The following is a 24,173-nucleotide window of genomic DNA, read 5'->3' as shown; positions in this document are numbered from 1 at the left end:
ACGACGAGTTCTAGAGGACTTTGAACACCAAGAAGCTGATGCCATTGCCGGTGGGGCTCACCCACACTAATTGGTTTACCTTCTTCGTTCTTCCATTTCCACAGCCGCCTATCCGGCCTCCCCGTCCTCCGGCCTCGTCCTCGCCTTCACTGTCTCTCTGACTCACCGGGTCCTTGGCGAGCTCTTGAGTACTTGGAACCCCTAGAAGCTGATGCCGTTTTTGGTGGGGCTCACCCACACTAGTTTGTTTACCTTCTTCCATTTCCACAGCCTCCCATCCGGCCTCCCCGTGGTCGGCCTCATCCTCGCCTTCACCGGGTCCTCGACGGCGAGTCCTCGAGGACTTTGAACGCCAAGAAGCTGATGCCGTTCCCGGTGGGGCTCACCCACACTAATTTGTTTTACCTTCTCCGTTCTTCCATTTCCACAACCGCCCATCCGGCCTCCCCGTCCTCGGCCTCGTCCTCGCCTTCACCGTCTCCCTGACTCACCGGATCCTCGAGGACTTTGAACGCCAAGAAGCTGATGACGTTCTCGGTGGGGCTCACCCCCACACTAATTTATATAGCCTCTGTTGTTGGACCCGCTCATTCCTTCTTCATTTGTCCATGTCCCCCCCCCCCCCCTCTCTCTCTCTCTCTCTCGTCGCTAGTAAATAAAAAAATGGTGAGATGAGAAGCTGGTTTTTCCCCCGGACAATTCGAGCTATTGGTATCAAATGATAGAAAATTATCCTATTTACATGGTTTCTCCTTTTTTTTTCCTTCTTCCTGGACATCTTTCCTCCTTCAGTCGTCTCTCTCTGAATATTCTTCTTCACATTTCTTGAAAGGTCAAAATTAGTCGGTATAAAAACGTGCCTCAGTTAAATCACGTAAAACATTGAAACTTTGTGATTTGTCGTCATCGAAGTATATTCTCCATCCGTCTTTGATTCTCCAACACAATCCTCTCTTGCTCATCGACCCACATCTATTCACTTCCCATTCCCTATTAATAAGTTGATTACGTGGTAACTATTTGTTATGGGTAATTTGGACAACCGATTCTTTTTCTTTATTTCACATGCTCACTATAGACTCTAATAGGAATCTACGTTGGAGGGGGCCATGTCATTCACTTCACAAGAACAGGAGTCGACAAGACATGTCTCGATTGCTTCCGGCGAGAAGGCGAGAAACTCCATTCCCTCCGTTCATATGCGTATGGGCAGCCGCTGCTGGAGTATTGGTTGACTAGATCGGGGACCCGCACAACCTTGCCCGATACCAAATCGCCCGAGGAAGTCATAAACAAGGCTTGGGAGCTTCACGAGGGCGATAGTTTCGGCGAATACAATCTCTTCAACAACAACTGCGAGCACTTTGCCACTTTTTGCAAGACCGGCAATCGGGCAAGCACACAGACAGCATTAATCAATGCTTTTGAGCTGAAGGCCATGGGAATCAAGGACTGGGCCATCAAGATTCTGCAGGGAATTAAAGCTCAAGTGAACCAAGAACCCGTCCAACTTGCCTTCCCCCATCTGTCTCCTTGCTAGCAATTATTATCGTCTTTTTGAGAGAGTTATTGTTTGTCAACGAGCAGTAAAAGGAAAGGGAGTTTAGTCTTCTATGTCCAATTTAATAAATGGTCAAATCACACCTTGTTACCCACGTACAATGAGACAGCCAACTATCTCTCTTTCTGTTGACAATTTTGTCATATGTTCCCTTTCCATTTATGATTTTTATTCTTGCAGCATATTAATGCTTTAGGCCGTGGCAGCGTGAAATGACGATGAGACCCTTTTACCGCATTTTCAATGAGGTTCGATTTGGGTCTTTCGTGGGTAAGTGATGGCGATGGGACACGTGAGCCCCACACGACGAAAGAAGATATATCTATGATTGGGACAGCTTTTTGAGACTTTCCTGTCCCACTTGTGACAGTCAGAGAAATGTCCGGCCCGCACGTACGGGGGGATCTTAATTGTTAACTATACGAGGAACATTCCACCAAATCAGATCTTGACCGCCGATATTTAGTGATGTCCGCCTCCCGTCAGGATGACTTTTGCTGTTGTAATTTTTTATGTCGAGGTCTGAGTATTTGGAATCTCTAAATACGTAGAAATCGTTCTAAGATAATTAACATATTTTATCTGGCCTTCCAAACCCAGCTTGCCTTACCGCGTGGTTATAAGGCGTCACCCGCATGAACTGTTGGCGGGTTTGGGCGGCAACTCGTGTTCAGATAGCAAACTTGATTGTTGGGCAGGCTAGAGCCGCTCGACGAAATTCTTAAGCGTGGAGAATTGAGCTGCTTTCAGCCAAATCATGATGGCACGGGCGTACTCTCTCTCTATCACACGCACAATCAACATGGGCACATTTTGAACTCAAGGCATGGACGGGTCAGTCCAACTTGTGCTAACAAGCATATCCATTGGCCAAGCTAGTTCATAGAGTACGAGAAGATGAATCATGCAGGTGAGCGGAGGTGATGAATAAAGAATTACCGACCGTGTCCGAGAAAGACAAAGTTGGGATCAATCGTCTAAGAGACGGTGTTTCCTATCAGCTGTAACTACTTCTTTCCAGGGTTTCCACGACTTCATTCATCAATGGCCGGTGCTTGGGCAGAGCGGAGACATTTGAATGCAAGTGCGGCAACGTAAAGAGCATCCTTAGGAGGATATTGCCCTTCCAGTCGAGAGCCCATGATTCTAGTCAATTTCCTTTTAGAAAGATTAGGTTAGACCCCCTCCACCAAAATCTGCTAATTAGTCGTACAATTTTCATCATACGATCGCATTCCAGTCAAAAGCTCAACTAGTACCATCTCGAAGCTATAGACATCGCCCTTCACATATAAATGACCTGTTCAACCAGAATGATGTGATAATCTAGCATGAATTTGCTAAACATGGCTTCAGCCATGGTCAAACTAAGTCCAAAGTGCAATGTTCTCTGCTATGATCAACCCCAAGCAATGCAGAAAGCCCATCATATTACCTGTGGCTATGTACTCGGGTGCTGGCGCAGCCATAAGTTCCAATAACCTGTGTCGTCACATGTGTTATGTCTTTGTCTGGACCTTTTCTTGCCAAATCAAAATCTGATATTTTGGCATTATAGGACTGTCGAAACACATGCATGTTGACACCTAAATTTCGGCGCATCATTTAGTGGTTAATTGCATAGAAAATTAGGGATTAAATTTTAACCCCTGAGCAAAAATATTACAAATCGCATAGCATAAAGTTTAGGTTCATATAGATTAACTGCATTTCGCATCGGATCGGCGGTGGTAAGCGAGCTTAAAATTCATCATGTAAATCGAGCTCGGGCACCGAACGAGACTCGGCTCACTCAGAAAGCATGGGCCGAAAATCACACGCAAAAGGGCTTGGTTGTCTTAATTTGAGCTTAAATTAGCCCATTATGCTTAATTAAAGAAAAGCCCAAATTAATTCAGCCCACTTAGAATTAAATTAAAGGTTAAACCTAAGCCCATTAGGACTAGAAAGCCCGGCTAATTGACCTAGGTTTACACTATAAATATATGTTTATGTCTCATAATCGGGAGGGGGGGTTCTCATAATTTTTCAGATTGGATTTTTAGAGAGACATACGAGAGAGAGAGAGAGAGAGAGAGAGAGAGAGAGAGAGAGAGAGAGAGAGAGAGAGAGAAGGAGACCGCCCGCCGTGCCACACCACCGCCGCGCCGCGTCACTGCCCGCCGCACCACGTCGGAGCTGCACTCCGCCTCGGCCATCGCACGCACGCGCTGCCGCGCCACGCCGCGAGCGAAGCCTCCCGTCCTCTCCCCGCCGCGCGCCGCCGCCCCCGCGTGCCATCGCCGCGCGCCGCTGCCTCCTGCAGCGCGCTGCCGTCTCCCGCCGTGTGCCATCGCCGCTGCACGCCTGCCTGCCTCTGCCTCGTCGCACACCACCGCCGTGCCGGTTCCACCGCCGTCTGGACGTCCCTGCTCCGCCCGCCTGTGTCGCCACTGCTCGCTGCACAGCCGCCGGAGAGCTGCCCTACACCCGCTTCGCGCCCGTAGCCGCCTGACCGCTGTTCACTAGGCCGGGAGCCGCTCGCACCGCCGTTAGCCTTACCGCTCGTGCCGCTGCTCGCTCGCACGCATGCCGGGAAAGCCGCCCGTCCCCGCCTGTTGGCCGCTGCCCGGAGACGCCCGCCGCGCCGCCGTTCCCGTCGTGTCACCGTCGCTAGCCGCCACTGTTCCCGACGTTGCTCCGCCGCTCCCGACACACCGCCGATCCGCAATCCCGATCCGCTGCGGATTCAAATTAGGAAAGAAATCTGTAAATCAGGTAATTATCATATCCCGATTTGATTCGAATATTTGGTTGCCTAATTTGTGCTTATTGATATCTAATTTTGCATATTTAGATAATAAGCATTATTCCAATTAGGATTTTATTTCTTTTTTTTGAAATCTTGGATATCTATTACTTTTCAAATTTCGATAAAAAAAATACCAAAAATATTACTCTAGAATAGTTTAATTTCTTTAGTTTGAAATTGCATGTTTAGATAATTGGCATTTTTAATTCCGAATTTCATAAAAAAAAAATACAAAAAAAATAATATGCCCGTCATTAGAAATAGGTCACGTCGTCGCATGACATATAGTTTGCATGTTAGGTTGCATTAATCGCATGTCAATTTTTGCACGTCATTACATATAGGTGCTATTTCATTTAAATAAGTAAAAAATAAAAAAAAGTAAATTTCTGCACCTTTGAACTCTAAGTCAGGATTTATCAAAATTGTCAAATTGAGTATTTTTCTTGAAATTGGTACCGAAAGGACGTTAGGGAATCTAGCGTAACCAAGTCCCCGAATCTATAATTTCTGGTTCAAAGAAATAAAATAATACTCCCGCTATTTTATTTAGGTTTCTAATCAACCTACCTTAAATGATTAGTGGCGACTCCTATTGAAAATATTCACATTTCATGATTGGACTTAAGTTGCGATTTGGTAGAGTTTGGGAGAACTCGAGCTAAGTTAGTTAATTTAATTGATCTAGTAATCCATTAACCTAAAATCAAAAACCCGATTTTTTTTAGGTCGTGACAGCATGGCGACTCCGCTGGGGACATTAACTTGAATTTTTTTTAAAATTTTTTTTAAGGAGGACTTAGGCCAAAAATTTTTTATGGAAAAATCACTCGATTTGACAAAATTTGATTGAATTCTCATTCTTAGGTGTTAAATGGTTTTGCAGGATGGGAGTTATAAGGGGAGTAGTGATTGGCTAACCCTTTATTTTGCAGGCTTGGTGGAGTGGAATTGTGATTTAATTTTTGTACTATTGAAGTGGTGTTTGCGTATAATTGTTGTGCATGATTTACAGTATTTGCACTACACCACACACAACCTGTGACCGGACCTGGGTCACACCCATAGTTTTAAGATGGTATTTGGATGGTTCTTTAACCTTGGCGGTAAGACTTCGCTAAAGGTTATCCCATTTGGATCTCGAAATTTTTTTTCAAAAAATGGCTCAAGGGTCGTCCTCATGCACGTGAGGCTACAATGCATGGAGGTTACCCTTGTTGACCGAACCAAGCCGAAGTGATTGGATCCGACTAGTCATGACTATGGTATGCGAGGCCGCGACTAGTCATGATGATTGTACGCGAGGCTGCGACGTGTCGTTCCGTTCATCATTTCACTTTGCAAAAGCCATTAGGATAGATAGATTAAGATTTAAACTCACGATTCATGTGCATGTCTCTGTGATTGACATTTTTTCCCCAAAGACGGTAATTTCTCGAGCTTTATCTTTGGTTTTCTGTATCTTATTTTGAGTCGGTCCATGGTTTAGGTTGAGTCTTTTGGCACGTGGTCTATATAAGAATGGGTCGCCTCGATATCCGTTTCGTGCCTACTCCGAAGCTAGAGCTCAAGAAGTTATGGAGCCAGTTGAAGCCAGATGGTCAGCAGTACGTTCTCAAGCGTATTGGATTCATGCTGCCAATCCTAAACATAGATGTTCAGAGCGGGATCATGCAAGCACTCGCTCATTTTTGGTGCCCCGAGACAACCACATTTGTGTTGGGAGGTAAGTTTGAGCTCACACCGACTCTGGAAGAATACAATATTGCCATTGGGAAATCGATTGAGTTGGATATAGTTGAACCACCCATTAAGGTAGATCCTGTGGTAGTGCTTGCTGAATTTTTGAATTTGACTAAAAAGGAAATTGAAAAAGTGCTAAAGGGTAATTGTCAAGCATGCCCATTATCTTTTCTTATTGAATGTTTCGAAAATAACTCCGTCCTCATGAGATCTAAAATTTTTATCTTAGTTTTTTTTGGACTCATCATTTTTCCATTCCGTCAAAATGCTATTGATCCCGTCATGGCTTGGACGGTAAAACTAATATGTGGTGGAGTGAGTTTTATAAACACAATTCTGGCAGAGACTTTCATATCTCTGACACGATTCAAGAAAGGAAAAGATAGAACTTTTCGAGCCCCGATTGAGCTTTTACAAATCTGGCTTTTCTCACACCTTTCTCAATTTGGGGAAAATATGACTGTATTTGAAATGGGCATGACTGATAACCCTATTTTAAGGTTCAAACAAATACAAGATCAAACTAAGAGTTTACACTATACACAATGGGTCCATCTGTTCAAGGATCCAAGCTCTAAGATTTTCTTTTGGCAAGCTGTGTGGTTTCGGGAGGTTGAGGCTCGACTATACCATGGCGATCAGAAGCCCGTACCTTTGATGGGCATTTATGGGGTAACCTGCTATCAGCCCCTTCGGGTTACACGTCAATTCCGAGTTCTGCAGGATGTCCCATCTCCACTTAGGCCCAATGAATTTTAAGTCCAATGCGAGAACGGCGAGTCATACAGAGTCGAACTTAGGCGTCATTCTGAAGCTTGGCAGAATTGTTCCACTCAGAAGCTGATTTGGCCCACAGATGAGCCCACCGGAAGGATGAAGCGTCACTTTGCCACGGCCCGGTATGTTCAGTATCATACCATCCCTGCTGAGATACTCCCGAAGATCCCGGTCATGACAGTACGGCATACCCTTCAGACTCAAATCAAAATCAGCGAAGAAAAGGCGATGAAGGCCCAGGATAAGGCAGATGCTCTGGCTGAAGAGAATGCACGATTACGGCGGGCCTTGAAGGCCCATTCGGCCAATCAAGCCGAGATTGCAGCCATCATTGACGAAAAGCTGAAAGAACACATGAATACAATCAATGAGCAGATCACGGCTGCCATGTCCAAAATGATGAGTGATCTCATGGCCAAGCAGCAGCAGATCAATGTTGCCTCCCAATCGGAGATTCCACCTCCAACCCGTCAAGGCCTCCGCCTTGACAAAAATCTCCTGCAGTAAACACTAATCCAACCCTTCAACTGGATGATGCCATTTTGATCGACACTAGTGCTTCTCCGTCGGTCCCTGTTCCTCATTCACCCCCCAACGATGAGAATGCCAAGTTGTTGGCCAAGCTCGACCAGAGGTTACGTGAAGTGGAGGGAACTCAAAGTGTTCCGCCTGTTGATTGTCCATTTTTACCCGGGTCCAAGTGCCTGATAAATTCAAGATGCCAACCTTTGAGAAGTACGACGGCACCTTGAACCCAATTCAGTACATCGATATGTACCAGGGGCTCATGAATAGATATGTGTCTAACGGACCCCTAATGATCCAAACCTTCCAAGCAAGCTTGAAGGATGCTGCAATGAAGTGGTATACCAACCACCAGATCAACCGGAAAGACTCGTGGGAAGAGGTGGCAAACCTTTTCGTCAAGCACTTCAAGTTCAATCTCGACATCACTATTACAAGGGAAGACCTGGAGAGAGTTGAGCAGAAAAAGGGCGAGACTCTGAAGGAGTATGCCACTCGTTGGAGGAACATGGCAGGGCAGATCATGTCTGAACCCTTAGAACGTGACTTAATGAAGTTGTTCGTGTCCACTCTACCGCAGTCGGTTCGTTCACGAATGTTAGTAATGGCCGCCCAATCATTTGGCCAGCTGATAGCCATGGGTGAGGAGATTGAGACCGGGATCAAGAAAGGATGGTATAGTGAGTCAAGTTCATCAAGCAAGAGATTTACTAGTAAGAAGGACAAAGAGCATGTCCCTGAAGTCAACATGACCTATGTGCAGAAGACGCCAGCTTAGAACCCGAAGCTACAATTTAGCACCCAGCAGACGACCTCTTATGGACGGCAAGGCCAGCAAGACCCACGCCAACAGCGCAAATCCCGCCAGTTTACTCCACTTTCCGGGACGTTATCTCAGGTACTGGCGGTGCTGAGGAAGAAGAACTTGCTGAATTCAGAGCCACAAAGATCTAACGCTGCCGGCTATGCAAAGTATGATCCGTCGAAGAAATGCGATTACCATAAAGGTGAGGTTGGGCATTCGACAGATGATTGCCAAGTGCTCAAACATCGAGTGCAGGATCTACTCGAGACTGGAGCGTTTGCACTACAGCCAACCGGTAAGCCCAATGTGCATATCAATCCACTCCCTGATCATTCGAGCAGTACAAATGTTGTTCTTGGCCCGGGAGTCAAGCAGGTTCGAGGCTTCAGGGTCCTTCTCGAAGATATGTTCGATGCTTTAGTCCGGGCTGGTTATGTTTCGACCGGTGAGGTGGTGTCACTCGGTGACATAAGAAAGAAAGTGAATGAGTTGGTGAAAGAGGGGATGATTGGGAGAGCAGATGAATTCGGGGTAGTGGCCGCTATATCCCAAGTCATCATTGATTGGAATGAAGAACTCGCAAGGATGACCGATGAACAAGTGAAGTTGGATCCTGACATGCTCGCTCTCGAGGGCGCCTCTGACAATGACCTCGGGATCATTATACCCGACACTCCGGAAGTATTGATCCTGGCATCACCTCAGCCCTACGCTTGTGAGAGTGACAAGATGGTTCCATGGTCGTACGACGTTGATCTGATAACGAGGTCAGGGCGAACTTATCCTGATAAGCAACCGGCCAAGCCAGTGGCTGAGAAAGAAGCGAAGGAATTCCTAGCTGTGATTAAGGCTAGTGAATATAACGTGGTTGATCAGCTGAGAAAGTTACCTGCACAAGTCTCGTTGTTGGAACTTCTCCAGACATTAGATAAGCATCGGAGTGCTCTAATGAAGGTGTTGAGTGAGATTCATGTGCCCGAGACTATTGAAGAAGATAAGCTAGAAGGGTTTATCGGGACAATCCTCCTCAAAGATCAAGTAGCATTTTCTGATGAGGAAATCCCAGTTGAAGGACGTGGTCATAATAAGGCGCTTCACATATCAGTGAAGTACAAGGAGACTCACATGGCTAGGGTGCTTGTTGATAACGGGTCGGCTCTGAATTTATGCCCGTTGGCTACTTTGAAAAGGCTGGGCATTCCTCCATCTACCATGCAAGCAGCCAAGACTTCTGTTCGAGCCTTTGATGGAGTAAAGAAGGATGTCATAGGCCAGATTAACTTAAAGCTGCTGATCGGACTTTCAGTATTTGATATTCTTTTTCAAGTGCTGGATATCCCTTCTGCTTTCAATTTCTTGGCTGGGACGGCCATGGATTCATAATGCAGCGCGACCCTCCGGTTGCATCGAAGATCAAGTTTGTGGGTCAAGCAAAGTTGGTTACAATTTATGGAGAGGAAGATCACCGAATCTTCAATGCAACATCGATCCAATACATAGAACCCGATCATGTTGAGGAGGATAGCTATCATTCATTTGAGATAGTTCAAGTTGTTCAAGCTTCCTCTGATATGCCGTTGCCCATTCCTGAAGTTTGTAAAGTAGCTCTCATGGTGGCTAAGGTCATGGTCGGTAATGGTTTTAAGCCAGGTCAGGGTCTTGGGAAAGAAGGCCAAGGCATTCATGCCCCGATCGAGACAAGTGGACAATCCCACAAAGCTGGTTTGGGATATCATGGGCAGGGAAGCCGCGAATAAAGCAACGATTGTTGCAGAAGCCGAACAGGAGCAGGTCAAAGTCCCTTACCACCTTCCATCAACGACACCTTTCACTCGGCTGGAGTTGTGGGAGGATATGAGCATTTAAATCTGAGCCCGACTGAGGATGATCTTGGGCTTATCTTTCCTGAGTCGCCGCAAGCCCTAACTGACTCACCTAAGAAGCACGGTAAAGCGATTCTGGTCAGTTTGTCTGACGATTCTGAGGATGACCAGCCACCCTGTATTTTCAAGAAGCCGGAGTCGAGGGTGGTGGACTTTGATGATGGTATACCTTACCTCACCGGTTGGTTTGCTGAGACCTCCATTTCTGCAATCACTGAAGGACCACTTGAAGGGATGGGTGCTAGCCCTCAAGAGTAATCATTTTTAGTTTTCGTATCTCCCCTGCGTGGGAATCGTTATTGTTCTTTTCGATTGTCATTCCTATTCATGTTGCACTTAGGTTTTTCAATCCAATAAAATGTAATTCATTGGTTCAATATCAATAAAATTACAGCGTTTTTTAGCATTTTGAATCTTGTTGAAGTGTCCCACATCAACCCGATGACGATAACCAACGATTGAAAAATTTGTCATCTACGGTAAGAACTGAGGGTTGGGCTTCTCAAGAATTCTCGTTTCGAGGTCTTCGAAAGCAAAATGAATTTCAAAAAAAGCAAAGAACAGTTTTCAAAAATTGCATGTAGTTAAGCCCTGTCTTGTCTTTTTGATCCCTTTCTTTCATGTTTCAGGACTAATCTCGAGGCATGCGAAGGGACGGGAATCATGGATCCTCATATATGTGATGCAAGTCAATCCGATGACTCAGACGATTCTAATCCGAATGATGAAGAGATACGACGGAACTTAGAAATCCATGAGAAATCCAAGCCTCTGACTGTTGAAGAAACCGTAGTGATCAATCTTGGCGACACGGAGAATCCTAGAGAGGTGAAGATTGGGGCACGTCTCCCTGAAGATGTGGCCAAACGCTTGACCCAATTGTTGAAGGATTATCAAGACATCTTTGCCTGGTCTTATGCTGACATGCCGGGTCTCGATCGATCGATTGTCGAACATTGTTTACCGACTGATCCTTCAGTTGAGCCTGTGAAGCAAAGGCCGCGAAGAGCTAAGCCAGAACTGGCAAAGAAGATCAAGGAAGAGGTCATGAAGCTTCTTGACGTGGGATTTATTGAGACTACTCAGAGTGGGTCGCTAATGTAGTCCCAGTGTTGAAGAAAGACGGTCGGGTTCGAGTATGTGTCGACTACCGAGATCTGAACAAAGCTAGTCCTAAAGATGATTTTCCACTTCCGCACATTGATGTGCTTGTGGACAGCACAGCTAGGTTCGAACTATTCTCCTTCATGGATGGTTTCTCAGGTTATAATCAGATCTTGATGAACGAAGATGATAAGTTGAAAACGGCATTTACCACTCCTTGGGGGACATTTCATTACAAGGTGATGCCCTTCGGTCTCAAAAATGTTGGGGCAACTTACCAGCGGGCAATGGTCACGTTGTTCCATGACATGATACATAATGAGATTAAGGTCTATGTTGACGACATGATTGCAAAAACTCGGCGTGGAGAAGATCACATAGAAACCTTGACGAAATTATTTCGACAGGCTTCGTAAGTTCAAATTACGCCTCAATCCGTCAAAATGCGTGTTCGGGGCAGCCTCTGGCAAACTACTTGGCTTCATCGTTAGTAACAAAGGGATTGAGATTGACCCGTTAAAAGTGAAAGCCATTTGTGAAATAAAATCTCCCTCTTCGGTGAAGGAAGTTCGTAGCTTAATGGGCAGACTAAACTATATTGTCAGATTTATTTCTCAGCTATCTGAGACAGCGAAGCCTTTCTTTAAACTCCTCAAGAAGAATGCGCTGGTTAGATGGGATGAAGAGTGTGAACTGGCATTCGACAAGATTAAGCACTACTTGATGAATCCGCCAGTGCTTGTTCCACCAACGCCGGGCCAACCTCTGATCCTGTACCTTACAATCTACAGTGAATCCTTAGGTGCCATGCTTGCTCAGAAAAGTGAAGAGGATGGAAAGGAGCGTGCGATTTATTATTTGAGTAAGAAATTCACCGCCTCTGAGATGAATTATTCCGAAGCAGAAAGAACGTGCGCAGCATTGGTTTGGGTACTACACAGATTGAGGCAATACACTTTGCACTATCAGATATTGCTTGTGATAGAGTGTGATCCCGTCAAATACTTGCTCAATCAACCCGCTTTGGTTGGAAAACTGGCAAAATGGCAGATTCTCATCTCAGAATTCAATGTTCAATTCATGTCTCAGAAACCAGTCAAAGGACGAGTAATTGCTGATGTCTTGGCTGAAAATCCTAGGAAAAATGAGGATCTGGATCCGTTAGAAGATAGAGTCATGCCAATTGATGAGTATGTATGGACCATGTATTTTGATGGAGCCGTAAACTTGTCAGGATCAGGTATTGGGGCAGTTTTAATATCTCCAGGCGGACAACATTATCCGGTCGCAGCGAAACTGATATTTCCTTGTACGAACAATATCGCCGAATATGAAGCATGCATCCTAGGGTTACAAGCTGCAATTGAAATGGGAGTAGCTCAACTTAAGGTGTTCGGAGATTCAACCCTCATTATTCTTCAGACCGTTGGTAAATGGCAAACTAGAGATGTTAAGTTGCAGCCCTATCACGTCTATCTGGAGGAGTTGGTGGAAGAGTTTGAAGACATTACGTTTGAATACTTGCCAAGAACTCAAAACAGTTTTGCCGATGCTCTGGCTACGTTATCGGCAATGCTACGAGTGACAAGCGGTTTAGAAGTTGAACCTTTGAAGATAGAAGTCTTACAGAAACCGGCTTATTGCATGACCACAACAGAAGAGCCTGACGGCAAGCCGTGGTATCATGATATCAAGACATATCTTCAAACACAGGAGTTTCCTGAGAAAAGTACCGCATCTGACCAAAAATATATCATGAAAATGGCGTCAAAGTTCTTCTTGAGCGGAGAATGCTTATACAAACGGTCCTATGATTCAGTTTTATTAAGGTGCGTTGATTCAATCGAGGCTGTTCATTTGATGCTAGAAGTACATGAGGGAGTATGTGGTCCGCACATGAATGGTCATATGCTGGCAAGGAAGATAATGAGGATGGGTTATTACTGGCTCACTCTAGAAAGTGATTGCATTTAGCATGTCCGAAGTTGACACAAATGTCAGATTCATGGTGACAAGATTAAAACTCCTCCGAATGAATTGCATCAAATGTCTGAACTATGGCCATTTTCTATGTGGGGCATTGATATGATTGGCCCAATTAATCCTAAAGCGTCAAATGGGCATCGGTTTATCCTGGTCGCTATCGATTACTTTTCGAAGTGGATCGAAGCTATGTCCTATACGACAGGGACGGCCCGGATTGTGGTGAAGTTCATTCGTCGAGACATCATTGCTCGATAAGGTGCACCTGAGACTATAATTACTGACAATGGGTCGAATCTAAATAATAAATTGGTGGATGATCTATTCAAGGAGTTCAAGATCAAGCATCTGAATTCCTCTCCATATCGTCCGCAGATGAACGGAGCAGTCGAAGCAGCCAACAAGAATATCAAGAAAATTTTGGCTAAAACAGCTGAGAACTATCGTGATTGGCATGAGAGATTACCTTTTGCACTTATGGCATATCGGACTTCTATCCGGACGTCTACATGGGCAACTCCATATTCTCTTGTGTACGGTATGGAAGCAGTTCTACCTGTTGAGATTGAAATTCCTTCATTACGTATTCTTTCATAGGTACAATTGGCAGAAGCAGATTGGATCCAGCAGAGGTTGGACCAGTTGAATATGATTGATGAGATAAGGCTTAGAGCTCTATGTCATGGCCAGTGCTACCAACAACGAGTTGCTAAATCTTTCAACAAGAAAGTCGAGCCTCGACATTTTCAGGTAGGTGACCTTGTCCTGCGAAAGTTATTGCCGATAGTTCCTCTTGCAAAAGGAAAATTCGCCCCAAATTATGGCGGCCCGCACATTGTGAAGAAAGTCCTTCTAGGAGGTGCTTTGATTTTGGCCGAGAGGGATGGTCGTGTTTTTTCCAGTCTAGTTAATTCTGATTCTGTGAAGAAGTATTACACTTGATTTGTACTCATTCTGACTTTGTTTCTATCAAGTTTCAAATCGAATTTCATAAATCAATTGATGTTACTAAGCTTTGTTTGAGGAAGGCTTTTGATTTGGCAATCTGTTTCTGTCCTAATGAAGCGATCATATTGCATGAGAGACTTCAAGATGATGAAAGGCAAGTCATGTCCATATACGTCCTGAATAATAATCCCTAGTGCGAGTTGAGTGAAAATTCCGTGCTGAAAAGGTAAAGGATTATCTCACGAAAAGTATGACGACCAAAGTGATGAGAGGCATTCATTCCCTCTATCTAAACACTACAGGTTATCATTTGCTTAACCCCTTTGAACGGAATTTCATTTCTTACCCCTGTCGGGAGCAACCCCATACCGGGGCAATTTCTTCGAAAGTTCAAAATGGTTAGAATTTTCTTGCTTTCACTTGCATCAATCTTCAAGTATATTTATTGCATGCAAGTTCTGTGTTAGCTCGAGTGCCTTAGATATGACGAAGATCATTTCTTTCTATATCCTTACATATTATACCCTTTGCATACCCAATTTGAGTGATTAACTCATTTCAACCCGATTGATGATCATCCTTGTGATAAACAAATGAAATCATCTCAAAGTAAGTTCAAGGCAAATGGGAGCTCGAAAGAAAATTCATCAGAAAGGACGCAAAAGGACTCCATTAAATCGAAGTTCTCTCTCTTGGAAAAATCTCTCGAAAGGAAAATCTCTCTCTCAAAAAAAAAAAAGAGAGAGAAAGAAAGACTTCAGCAAGAACTGAGTCGATATGCAAAATCATTCTTCAAGGAAAAGACCATTTGAAGGTTTATTTGTGGAGCAATTGCCATAGATAGATCAATGGTACCAGTAGCGTGATTGGATGATCACCAATCTCCATGTTCATAATACCCCCCTTTTGATAAAATAAGCCATTCATTTCAAGCCTACCCGAACCTACGTTACAACCCTTTACCGAAGTCTCTTCAGAATAGGGCACTTGAGTTAACGTAGAGTTTCAAATGCTTATAAATGTTGCTCGAAGAAGTGCGAGCAAGATTTTTCTATCTCATTTTTGTAGCATTCCTGACTTGTAAATCCGGAGCAGCTGGTGATATCGATTCTTTCAATAGCCTCGACTCGAAGAGTCCTTTTTGCTAAGCCATTGACCAAACCCACGTTTTAGTCCTTATAAAGACCTCTCAGATTGGTCAAGTCATACTGATTTTGAGAATATCCGAACCCTTGTCAAGCACGATGAAGAGAGTTTGAGTGATTCTTATACCCGCATCAAAGGTCGGGTCAAAAGCCTTTCATTGAGAGTGAGTAGAAAGTCCTTTCTGATTAAAGGTCTCTCATTTAATGTGATCAAATTGTCAAAAGGACGAAATGGTTGTTCTTATTGATAAATTCCCCAGTGAAGCTTGGTAATGCAAGCATATTCATGAATTATGTTTTCTCTGCCCCTGCGCATGTGTTGTTTTAACCTTTTCTCAGGAAAAAACAGGTGCAATGCAATTGGCTTTGCCATTTTTATAACACAAGAAGAAATCAGATACATCTACTAATTATTCTTCATTGTTTCCCAGAATGTGAGACATGACCTCTTTCATATGTTCGCCAAGTGGAACAGGTGACATATCATTTGGTATTGCCAAGTGGAGTACACGGCACACCCCATTTTATGTTCGCTCAGTAGGATAAGCGGCATAGTTTCTCATTTGGTGTTGCCAAGTGGAGTACGCGGCACACCCCATTTTATGTTCGCCCAGTAGGACAGGCAGCATAATATCTCATTTGGTGTTGCTAAGTGGAGTACGCGGCACACCCCATTTCATGTTTGCCCAATAGTACAGGCATCATAATTTCTCATTTGGTGTTGCTAAGTGGAGTACGCGGCACACCCCATTTCATGTTCATCCAATGGAAGAGGTGACATGATCCTTTTAGTGATTGCCCAGTGGTATGGGTAACACATCCCATTCTTTCTTTATATCATGCGCTATTTCGCATCCGTAGGAAACTACAGGTAAGAGATAGGCAATTCAGTACCTCGAGAACCTTACTTCCAGTGGACCAGAAGTTTGGAGATCGAGGGAAGTCAAAGCATTATAAAGCTTTCCCTCGCTTGGACGCTTTTTGTGCGATCCGTATGTAAGGCTCTTTCACCGCTCTACACGAAGTGAGAAGCCTTAGCATACGTTCTTTATTGTTTGCATATCATGCATCATTGCATAAAAAAAAAATTCATCATTTTGCATAGTTTAAATTTAGGACTCAGTCTTTGAGCGAAACCTCTGCGAGCCTCCACTCAAAGAGGGGCAGCTGTTGACACATAAATTTCGGCGCATCATTTAGTAGTTAATTGCATAGAAAATTAAGGGATTAAATTTTAACCCCTGAACAAAAATATTACAAATCGCATAGCATAAAGTTTAGGTTCATATAAATTAACTGCATTTCGCATCGGATCGGCGGTGGTAAGCGAGCTTAAAATTCATCATGTAAATCGAGCTCGGGCACCGAACGAGACTCGGCTCACTCGGAAAGCATGGGCCGAAAATCACACGCAAAAAGGCTTGGTTGTCTTAATTTGAGCTTAAATTAGCCCATTATGCTTAATTAAAAAAAAAGCCCAAATTAATTCAGCCCACTTAGAATTAAATTAAAGCTTAAACCTAAGCCCATTAGGACTAGAAAGCCTGGCTAATTGACCTAGGTTTACACTATAAATATATGTTTATGTCTCATAATCGGGAGGGGGGTTCTCATAATTTTTCAGATCGGATTTTTAGGGAGACATACGAGAGAATTTTGAGAAAAGTGAGAGAGAGAGAAGGAGACCGCCCGCCGCGCCGCACCACCGCCGCGCTGCGCCACAGCCCGCCGCACCACGCCGGAGCTGCTGCGCCCCTCAGCCATTGCACGCCTGCGCGCGCCACCGCCTGCCGGCGAAGCCTCCGTCCTTTCCCGCCGCGCGCTACTGCCCCCGCCGCATGCCACCGCCGCGCGCCCGCTGCCTCCTGCCGCGCGCTGCCGTCTCCCGCCGTGTGCCACTGCCGCTGCACGCCTGCCTGCCGCTGCCTCGTCGCACACCATCGCCGCGCCGGTGCTACCGCCGCCTGGACGTCCCTACTCCGCCCGCCTGTGTCGCCATTGCTCGCTGCACAGCCGCCGGAGAGCTGCCCTACACCATCGCTCGCCAGCGAGAGCTGCCCTGCACCGCCGTTCACCAGCCGGAGCCGCCTGCACCGCCGTTAACCCACCGCCTGTGCCGCCGCTATTTGCTGCACAGCCGCCGGAAAGCCGCCTATCCCCGCCTGTTGGCCGCTGCACGGAGACGCCCGCCGCGCCGCCGTTTCCGTCGTGTCACCGTCGCTAGCCGCCACTGTTCCCGACGTCGCTCCGCCGCTCCCGACGCACCGCCGATCCGCAATCCCGATCCGCTGCGGATTCAAATTAAGAAAGAAATCTGCAAATCAGGTAATTATCATATCCCGATTTGATTCGAATATTTGGTTGTCTAATTTGTGCTTATTGGTATCTAATTTTGCATATTTGGATAATAAGCATTATTCCAATTAGGATTTTATTTCTTTTTTTTGAAATCTTGGATATCTATTACTTTTCAAATTTGGATAGAATTTAGAATTTTCAAAATCTTTTGAATATATCCAAGATATTTAAGATATCTAAATTTTTTCAAGATGTGATCGATTAGGAAAATTTCCTAATCCGCAACCGCACACGTGGAAATAAATCTATCTATCAGGCTTTAGATAGAGTTATTTCCATAGCGGGTATTTCGAATTTTAGGATCGATCTGTCAGGCTTCAGATCGAAACTTAATTCGAAAGATTTAGCGGTTATATTTTTTTTTTACTGGATTTTAATTTCGAATTTCGATAAAAAAATACCAAAAATATTACTCTAGAATAGGTTAATTTCTTTAGTTTGAAATTGCATGTTTAGATAATTGGCATTTTTAATTCCGAATTTCATAAAAAAAATACAAAAAAAATAATATGCCCGTCATTAGAAATAGGTCACGTCGTCGCATGACATATAGTTTGCATGTTAGGTTGCATTAATCGCATGTCAATTTTTGCACGTCATTACATATAGGTTAGCTTTCATTTAAATAAGTAAAAAAAAAAAAAAAAGTAAATTTCTGCACCTTTGAACTCTAAGTCAGGATTTATCAAAATTGTCAAATTGAGTATTTTTCTTGAAATTGGTACTGAAAGGGCGTTAGGGAATCTAGCGTAACCAAGTCCCCGAATCTATAATTTCTGGTTCGCAGAAATAAAATAGTACTCCCGCTATTTTATTTAGGTTTCTAATCAATCTACCTGAAATGATTAGTGGCGACTCCTATTGAAAATATTCACATTTCATGATTGGACTTAAGTTGCGATTTGGTAGAGTTTGGGAGAACTCGAGCTAAGTTAGTTAATTTAATTGATCTAGTAATCCATTAACCTAAAATCAAAAACCCGATTTTTTTTAGGTCGTGACAATGCCAAACAAAAGGTCAAAGTGAATAAGGTCTCTTTTCTACTGCCAGCGTGATCTATACACCAGTAAACTTGGACAAGGCAGATTTAATAAGCTTAGCTGGGGCTAATGACTGGTATTATAAACTACCTATGAAAAGAGTAGCTTGGGAATATGCAATTTTAGACAAGCATAACAACAAAGTCCCCCAACCAAAAAATAAGGAAAACATACTCAGGTGGCGAATCAGGTTTTGACGATGTTTTGCAATGATAACTCCCGTGTTATATGTGAAAACCTGGCCAGAATGAAAGCCTGAATGCATAAGGTTTCAAATTCTTGCTGTTGCCAGAATGCAGGAGGAAATTGCAAAAAGAGAGATGTTGCAAACTTATGTGAGTTATTTCAGCACAGGAGAAGATTTTGGAACCAAATTTTAAAGGTAACAACAATGTGGTATTGCTTAATTTAATCTAAGTAACGAACGTGAAACTTACTGAGTCCAGCAATATGTTTGAGGGCTTAAAATCTCTGCACATTATTTGCCTGCCTAACTAGTGCAAGAACGTGAGGCCTTTGGCTGCTCCTATTGCAATTTTAATCCGTGTGACCCATGGAAGTGGTTTAATGGCCGACGCCCTTTGCAGCAGGAAAGAAACATGATTTGTGTAGTACATTGAAACAGGAAAATATCATATTTACCATAAATTTAAGGCAACCATGTATATATCGCCCAAGAAAGAACCTTACTTCCAAAGAGATGGTTCTTTAGGCCTTTGGCTTGAACTCATGGACAAGTAGTTCTTTATCCTCCAAACAGTATCCCATTAGCCTGACAATGTTTGGACGAGATAAGCTGCCCAGGAAGTTCACCACTGACTGCAAAAAGTTATCACTCTCTAATCAAAATAGGGTAAAACCTCATAATTTCACATTTTTTAAGTAGACGAAGCAAACAGGCATCTTCCGCAGAAAAAGAGAGGAGACAGAGCGACTAATTTGTGTGATAAGAAATTAAAGAAACCCAGAATGGCACCCTCAGAGCCGTCTACCGTGGACTCACCCTACAAATTTTAGATGGTAACAAATAATCTGAAATAAAAACTGGGATGAAATATTCAATGATGCATCATCAACCATGTTCAATAGTAAATCCTGACATGTGAACCACATAGTTGAATTTCGTATGCCTTACTGTAAGTACACAACCTCATATTCATGTAAACCAAGGAGTAAGCCAATCTTAAGTGCTCAATCTATTTATAAAGCAAGTAAACATCCCTCGCATGATTTTGACATCGGCAAAGCCAATTGAGGATAAGATTGATGACTGTATGGGTGACCATGTAGAGTCTAAAACACAGAATCATACAAGCTCTGATATGCAACATCAGAATAGAATGCACTCATCTTGTGTAGTACAAAATATATGTCCACCTTCCAAGAGAGACAATAGCATCTTGAGTGAAGATCAATTTTGAAAAATTCATATGCTAAATGGACTTATGTGGAGGCTAAGTCCTTCCCTCCTCATCTTTTCCCTTTTAAAAGACTTGCATGCTATTAACATTTTGACCTCCATTCACCAGGTGATTCATGAAAAAGAAGATGGCATAATCTTATTCATTCTTCCAAGGATACTTGAAGAAGAATAGTTATGTCCAGTGTCTCCTAAAGTACCATAAGTTTGGACTCAAACAATTATGTCACCTCACTTTCAAGGCCGGCCAGCATATTTTTCCACAAATAAAATATCCTCACTAAGGATGGTTTAAGTTCCTAGAACAATGTGGAGAAATTCCAGAAGTGGCTATAATGTCGTAAAACTCATATTGGGATTTAATGTTTCAGGTACATTGTAGTGACATCCTCTGAGTTTAGCTTAAAAGGCAAGGATATAAGTCACAATAGTTTCTGATGCAGGACCTAAATTCCTTCTGTAAAATGCAAGAAGACTCCCTGCATTTCAAAATTTGCAAGCTATTACAAGACTTTTACCATAATATTTATAAACAATGAAGATTCGTAAGACATTTCTACTCCACCTCTCAAGAACCTTAGAGATAGAAGCTAAGCTGGCAAAGCTTCTCTCATCCTACTTGTTTCCTCCACTACCATGCTGTTTGGCTGCTGGAAAACAAACACGCATGTAATATGCACTACACAACTTAGACATAACAACTGTAGGACAGGATTGTGGAATCTCAAGATTTAGATCAAGAACACAGGTGTTCACTTGAGGCATCTATAGATCAAATGATCGTATAATTTACAGCAGCTTGCCTTCTCATCCACACACCCCGAGATGGCCACTCAAATGTGCTTTCCAAAACAGATATGCCTTAACCATTTGTGTCTCACCACTTTACATCCTGACAACCTGTTCAGCAAATTGGTGAAAACAGCTCTTCTCGAAATTTTTTGACTACTTAAATCTCCAACGGTACATGCGTACGGAATCTTACATGAGCCATGTATTTCACCCAGCACTTTGCCTGCTGTTTTGATTTTGAATAGAGATAAAATAAACACCGGAAAATTAATGACGCCAGGCGTAGGATAGGCAAATTTTTACTCTTCTATTGCATGTCTGGAAAATACTTACACTAACCCAGAAGTCCTTGAAAACAGAATCTGACAAGATTTTTCAATGTTTTTATGTGGACTTGAAACCATACAACGGAAAAGCAAGCTGACTTTTCTCCAAGCTCTTGCATAGAATTGCTCTTGGTCATAGGACAAGTCACGGACCCTACAATAAAGGACAAAGGGAGCAAGCACTGTCTTTTCTAAATAATTGCAATCCTAACAGAATAATCTGGTCCTCATCATTGATCACACCCCCAGAAATATGTGTTCAGTAGGGCAACGACATATATTCTCGAAAGGAAGAAAGCAAATTGAGATAGTGAGCTTCATATGAAATTAGCCACACAAAACCAGAACAATCTAGCAACAAAAAATGCCACTAACATCTATCATCTCGTTCTCATTTTTCTACAACAAACTATGTATCTGGACACGATTCTTCCCCCACCATCAGAATAGAGCTTCTTGCTAAAAACGCAATAGTGATCAACATTAAATACTGCAAAGCACATGCAACCCGAGCTTTCCTGAGAGGAACTAAGATTACCTTCCACTCTTTGAATCCTTGCATGCTCTCTGGGTTCAATTTTTGGATGGCAATTGGAGTCATTCTTTTGCTCTGGGAAGACCCCTTCTCATCAAGGCAGCCTTTGAAGACTACCAAAACCACCCTTGCTGAGAAATGTATCAGATCTGAAGCTTCTTGTTGCAACTTTCAGCTATGCAAAACTAAAGACTCTGACTTCTGAAGTGGAGCAACATTACCATTTGGAATAGACTCATTTGACCTCCCTCCCAAGCTTCAGCTCAGGCCAACCTCAGAAGATGATGAACTGCTTAACAGTCACAGCTGGTCCTCCTGTGACTACACAAGTGAAGAGAAAAAGTTGAAGATTTGCTGTGAGCTGAAGACAGGAGCTAGAGATGAGCAGGAACTAATTGAGTTATAGAGATGTCAGCAGGTGGGAAAAGAGTTAGTTAGCGAAGTTAGAATCTGAAGTTGTTAGTGGACATGTGTATGAAGCATATTCCTTCATAATCCGCTTTGTCTGTAAGTTGAGGCTTGCCTGAATTTCAGGATAATTCAGAAAGCGGGAGGGCAATAACTAGTATGACATGCAGAATATCTATAAGATGTATAGTTAGGATTCCAGCCCTTGCATTGAAGCTCTGACACAGTGTTAAACATCACTTTAACCCGAACGCTCAAACTGTTGGGACTGAGTCCATCTTGTATATCAAACACGTTCCATAAGTACGCTATGACCACTATGTTGCATTCTCGTGATGAATGCCTTCTTCTTCTCCTCGTTCATATCTGCTCTCTAAATCATTTTATTCTCATTTCTCGTCTCAATTTCTTTCTAATTTTCTTTTGCCTCAGTATACCAGCTAAAGCATCAAAACAACTTAATCTATTGATCCAATGAAATGCCTAAACCAAATGCAAAGGGTAACAAAGTCCAACCAGAGGAGGAACTAAAACCAAAATTCTGTGACACAATTTCCTACTTGCTAACTCATATGCAACAAAAACAACCAAATATCATAACTTTAACCCATGGAATCCCAATTTGAAGTTCACAATTATCATAAGGGTACAACAAACACCTGCATTCTCAGGGCAAGACCGGCTGGAGATTACATCCTAAAAACGCACAACTCATGGTGAAAAAGACATAGAAAACAAAACAAGAAAGCAAGAAAGAATTGCAGAAGAAACAAGGAAATTACCAAAACCAAACAAGCAAGACAACTCAAGCCAACGAATTCGAAATTCTATCAATTAAGAGAGAAACGGATATAAAAAGTCGAGTAAACAACTTTCTCAGCTAAGACTCGACTAATTTACACTTATTCATCAACATAAAGAATCCTACGCATCAACGAAAAGCTTACCCATAGCAGAATAGTAATTGTTATCCCCTGTCCCGGGTAGCAGCGACCTTATTGTCAAAATAAAGTTTTTTCGAAGTGCTAAAACATCTTAAATTTGGCCGACCCAAAAGATAGCCCCAGGCAGGCGAAAACCAGCGCCAAACATAGTAATCAGTAATTGGTTCCAGCAGCGCACGCAAAACTTCAAAAATTCACTCCTACCAAACCTTAACTCCACAACACCCTAAATGTTCATTACTACATGATTTTGGAGCTAAACAACTCATGGATCGAACCGGCAACCTCAGAATTCAAATAGATCCGAATTCACCACTTTAGCTACAAGAATTTCCTTCGATCGAAACGGATAAAGAGTTTGAATCCTTACGGGACACTACGAAACGAAGTTAAATCCAGCCCGTGGAGACACTCAAAGCACGCAAGAAACCCTCCTTTTTTCTTTGGGGTTAATTCCAAAAAAAAGAACCAACTTTAGGCCGAGGGACAAATCTGGCCTGAACTTTTTTTTGTCCAAGAAAAAAGCACCAACTTTAGGTCGATGGACAATTTTGGTCCGAACTTTTTTTTGTCCTGTAAAATAACACCAACTTTAGGTCAAGTGACAATTCTGGCCCCAACTTTTTTTGTCTCGTAAAAAAGAACAAACTTTCATCTAAATCCCAAATCTGGCCTTCATTGACTTAGAACCATTGATTATCCAACTTGACTATTCCACCTTAGCAATAAATCCACGTGGCTTGCTAATTGGATTTAATGCAATATTTATTGTCTTTTTCTCTGAGCCATAATTTGAAGAATAACGGTGAAACTGTTCGCCTCCTTCACTTCACCAGCAAGTCAAAAATATCTTCAGATTGAATCTCTCTAGCCAGACGTAATCTGAAGCTGACCACCGCCTATTGACAGACGTCATGGACGAGATTCGCCAAGCTCACCACCATAACCTTTTTTCTCAAACAATGGTAACTTTAGACAGAAAGTCAACGAGGGCCAGATTTGGGATCAGGGTGAAAGTTGGCTATTTTTTATGAGACAAAAAAAATTGGGGCAAGAATTGTCACTCGACCTAGAGTTGGTGCTT

General features: G+C 43.2%; 1 long non-coding RNA gene and 1 pseudogene across 1 annotated transcript; both read right to left on the bottom strand.

The window, feature by feature from the left end:
* LOC115669491 (probable serine/threonine-protein kinase PIX13) overlaps positions 1–24,173 on the bottom strand; it is a 60,574-nt pseudogene that overhangs the window by 16,834 nt on the left and 19,567 nt on the right.
* On the bottom strand, positions 19,558–22,891 carry LOC130138451 (uncharacterized). Its single transcript, XR_008816854.1, has 3 exons — positions 22,805–22,891; positions 21,741–22,058; positions 19,558–19,696 (listed from the first exon to the last, which is right to left on the bottom strand). It is a non-coding gene; the product is annotated as an uncharacterized LOC130138451 (long non-coding RNA).

This window comes from Syzygium oleosum, unplaced genomic scaffold, assembly GCF_021117445.2.
Source record: "Syzygium oleosum isolate NSW1041296 unplaced genomic scaffold, Sole_v2.1 Sole_v2.06, whole genome shotgun sequence".
Lineage (NCBI taxonomy): Eukaryota > Viridiplantae > Streptophyta > Magnoliopsida > Myrtales > Myrtaceae > Syzygium > Syzygium oleosum.
The sequence above is the reverse complement of the archived record's forward strand: the minus strand, read 5'-3'. Positions and strand labels throughout refer to the sequence as shown.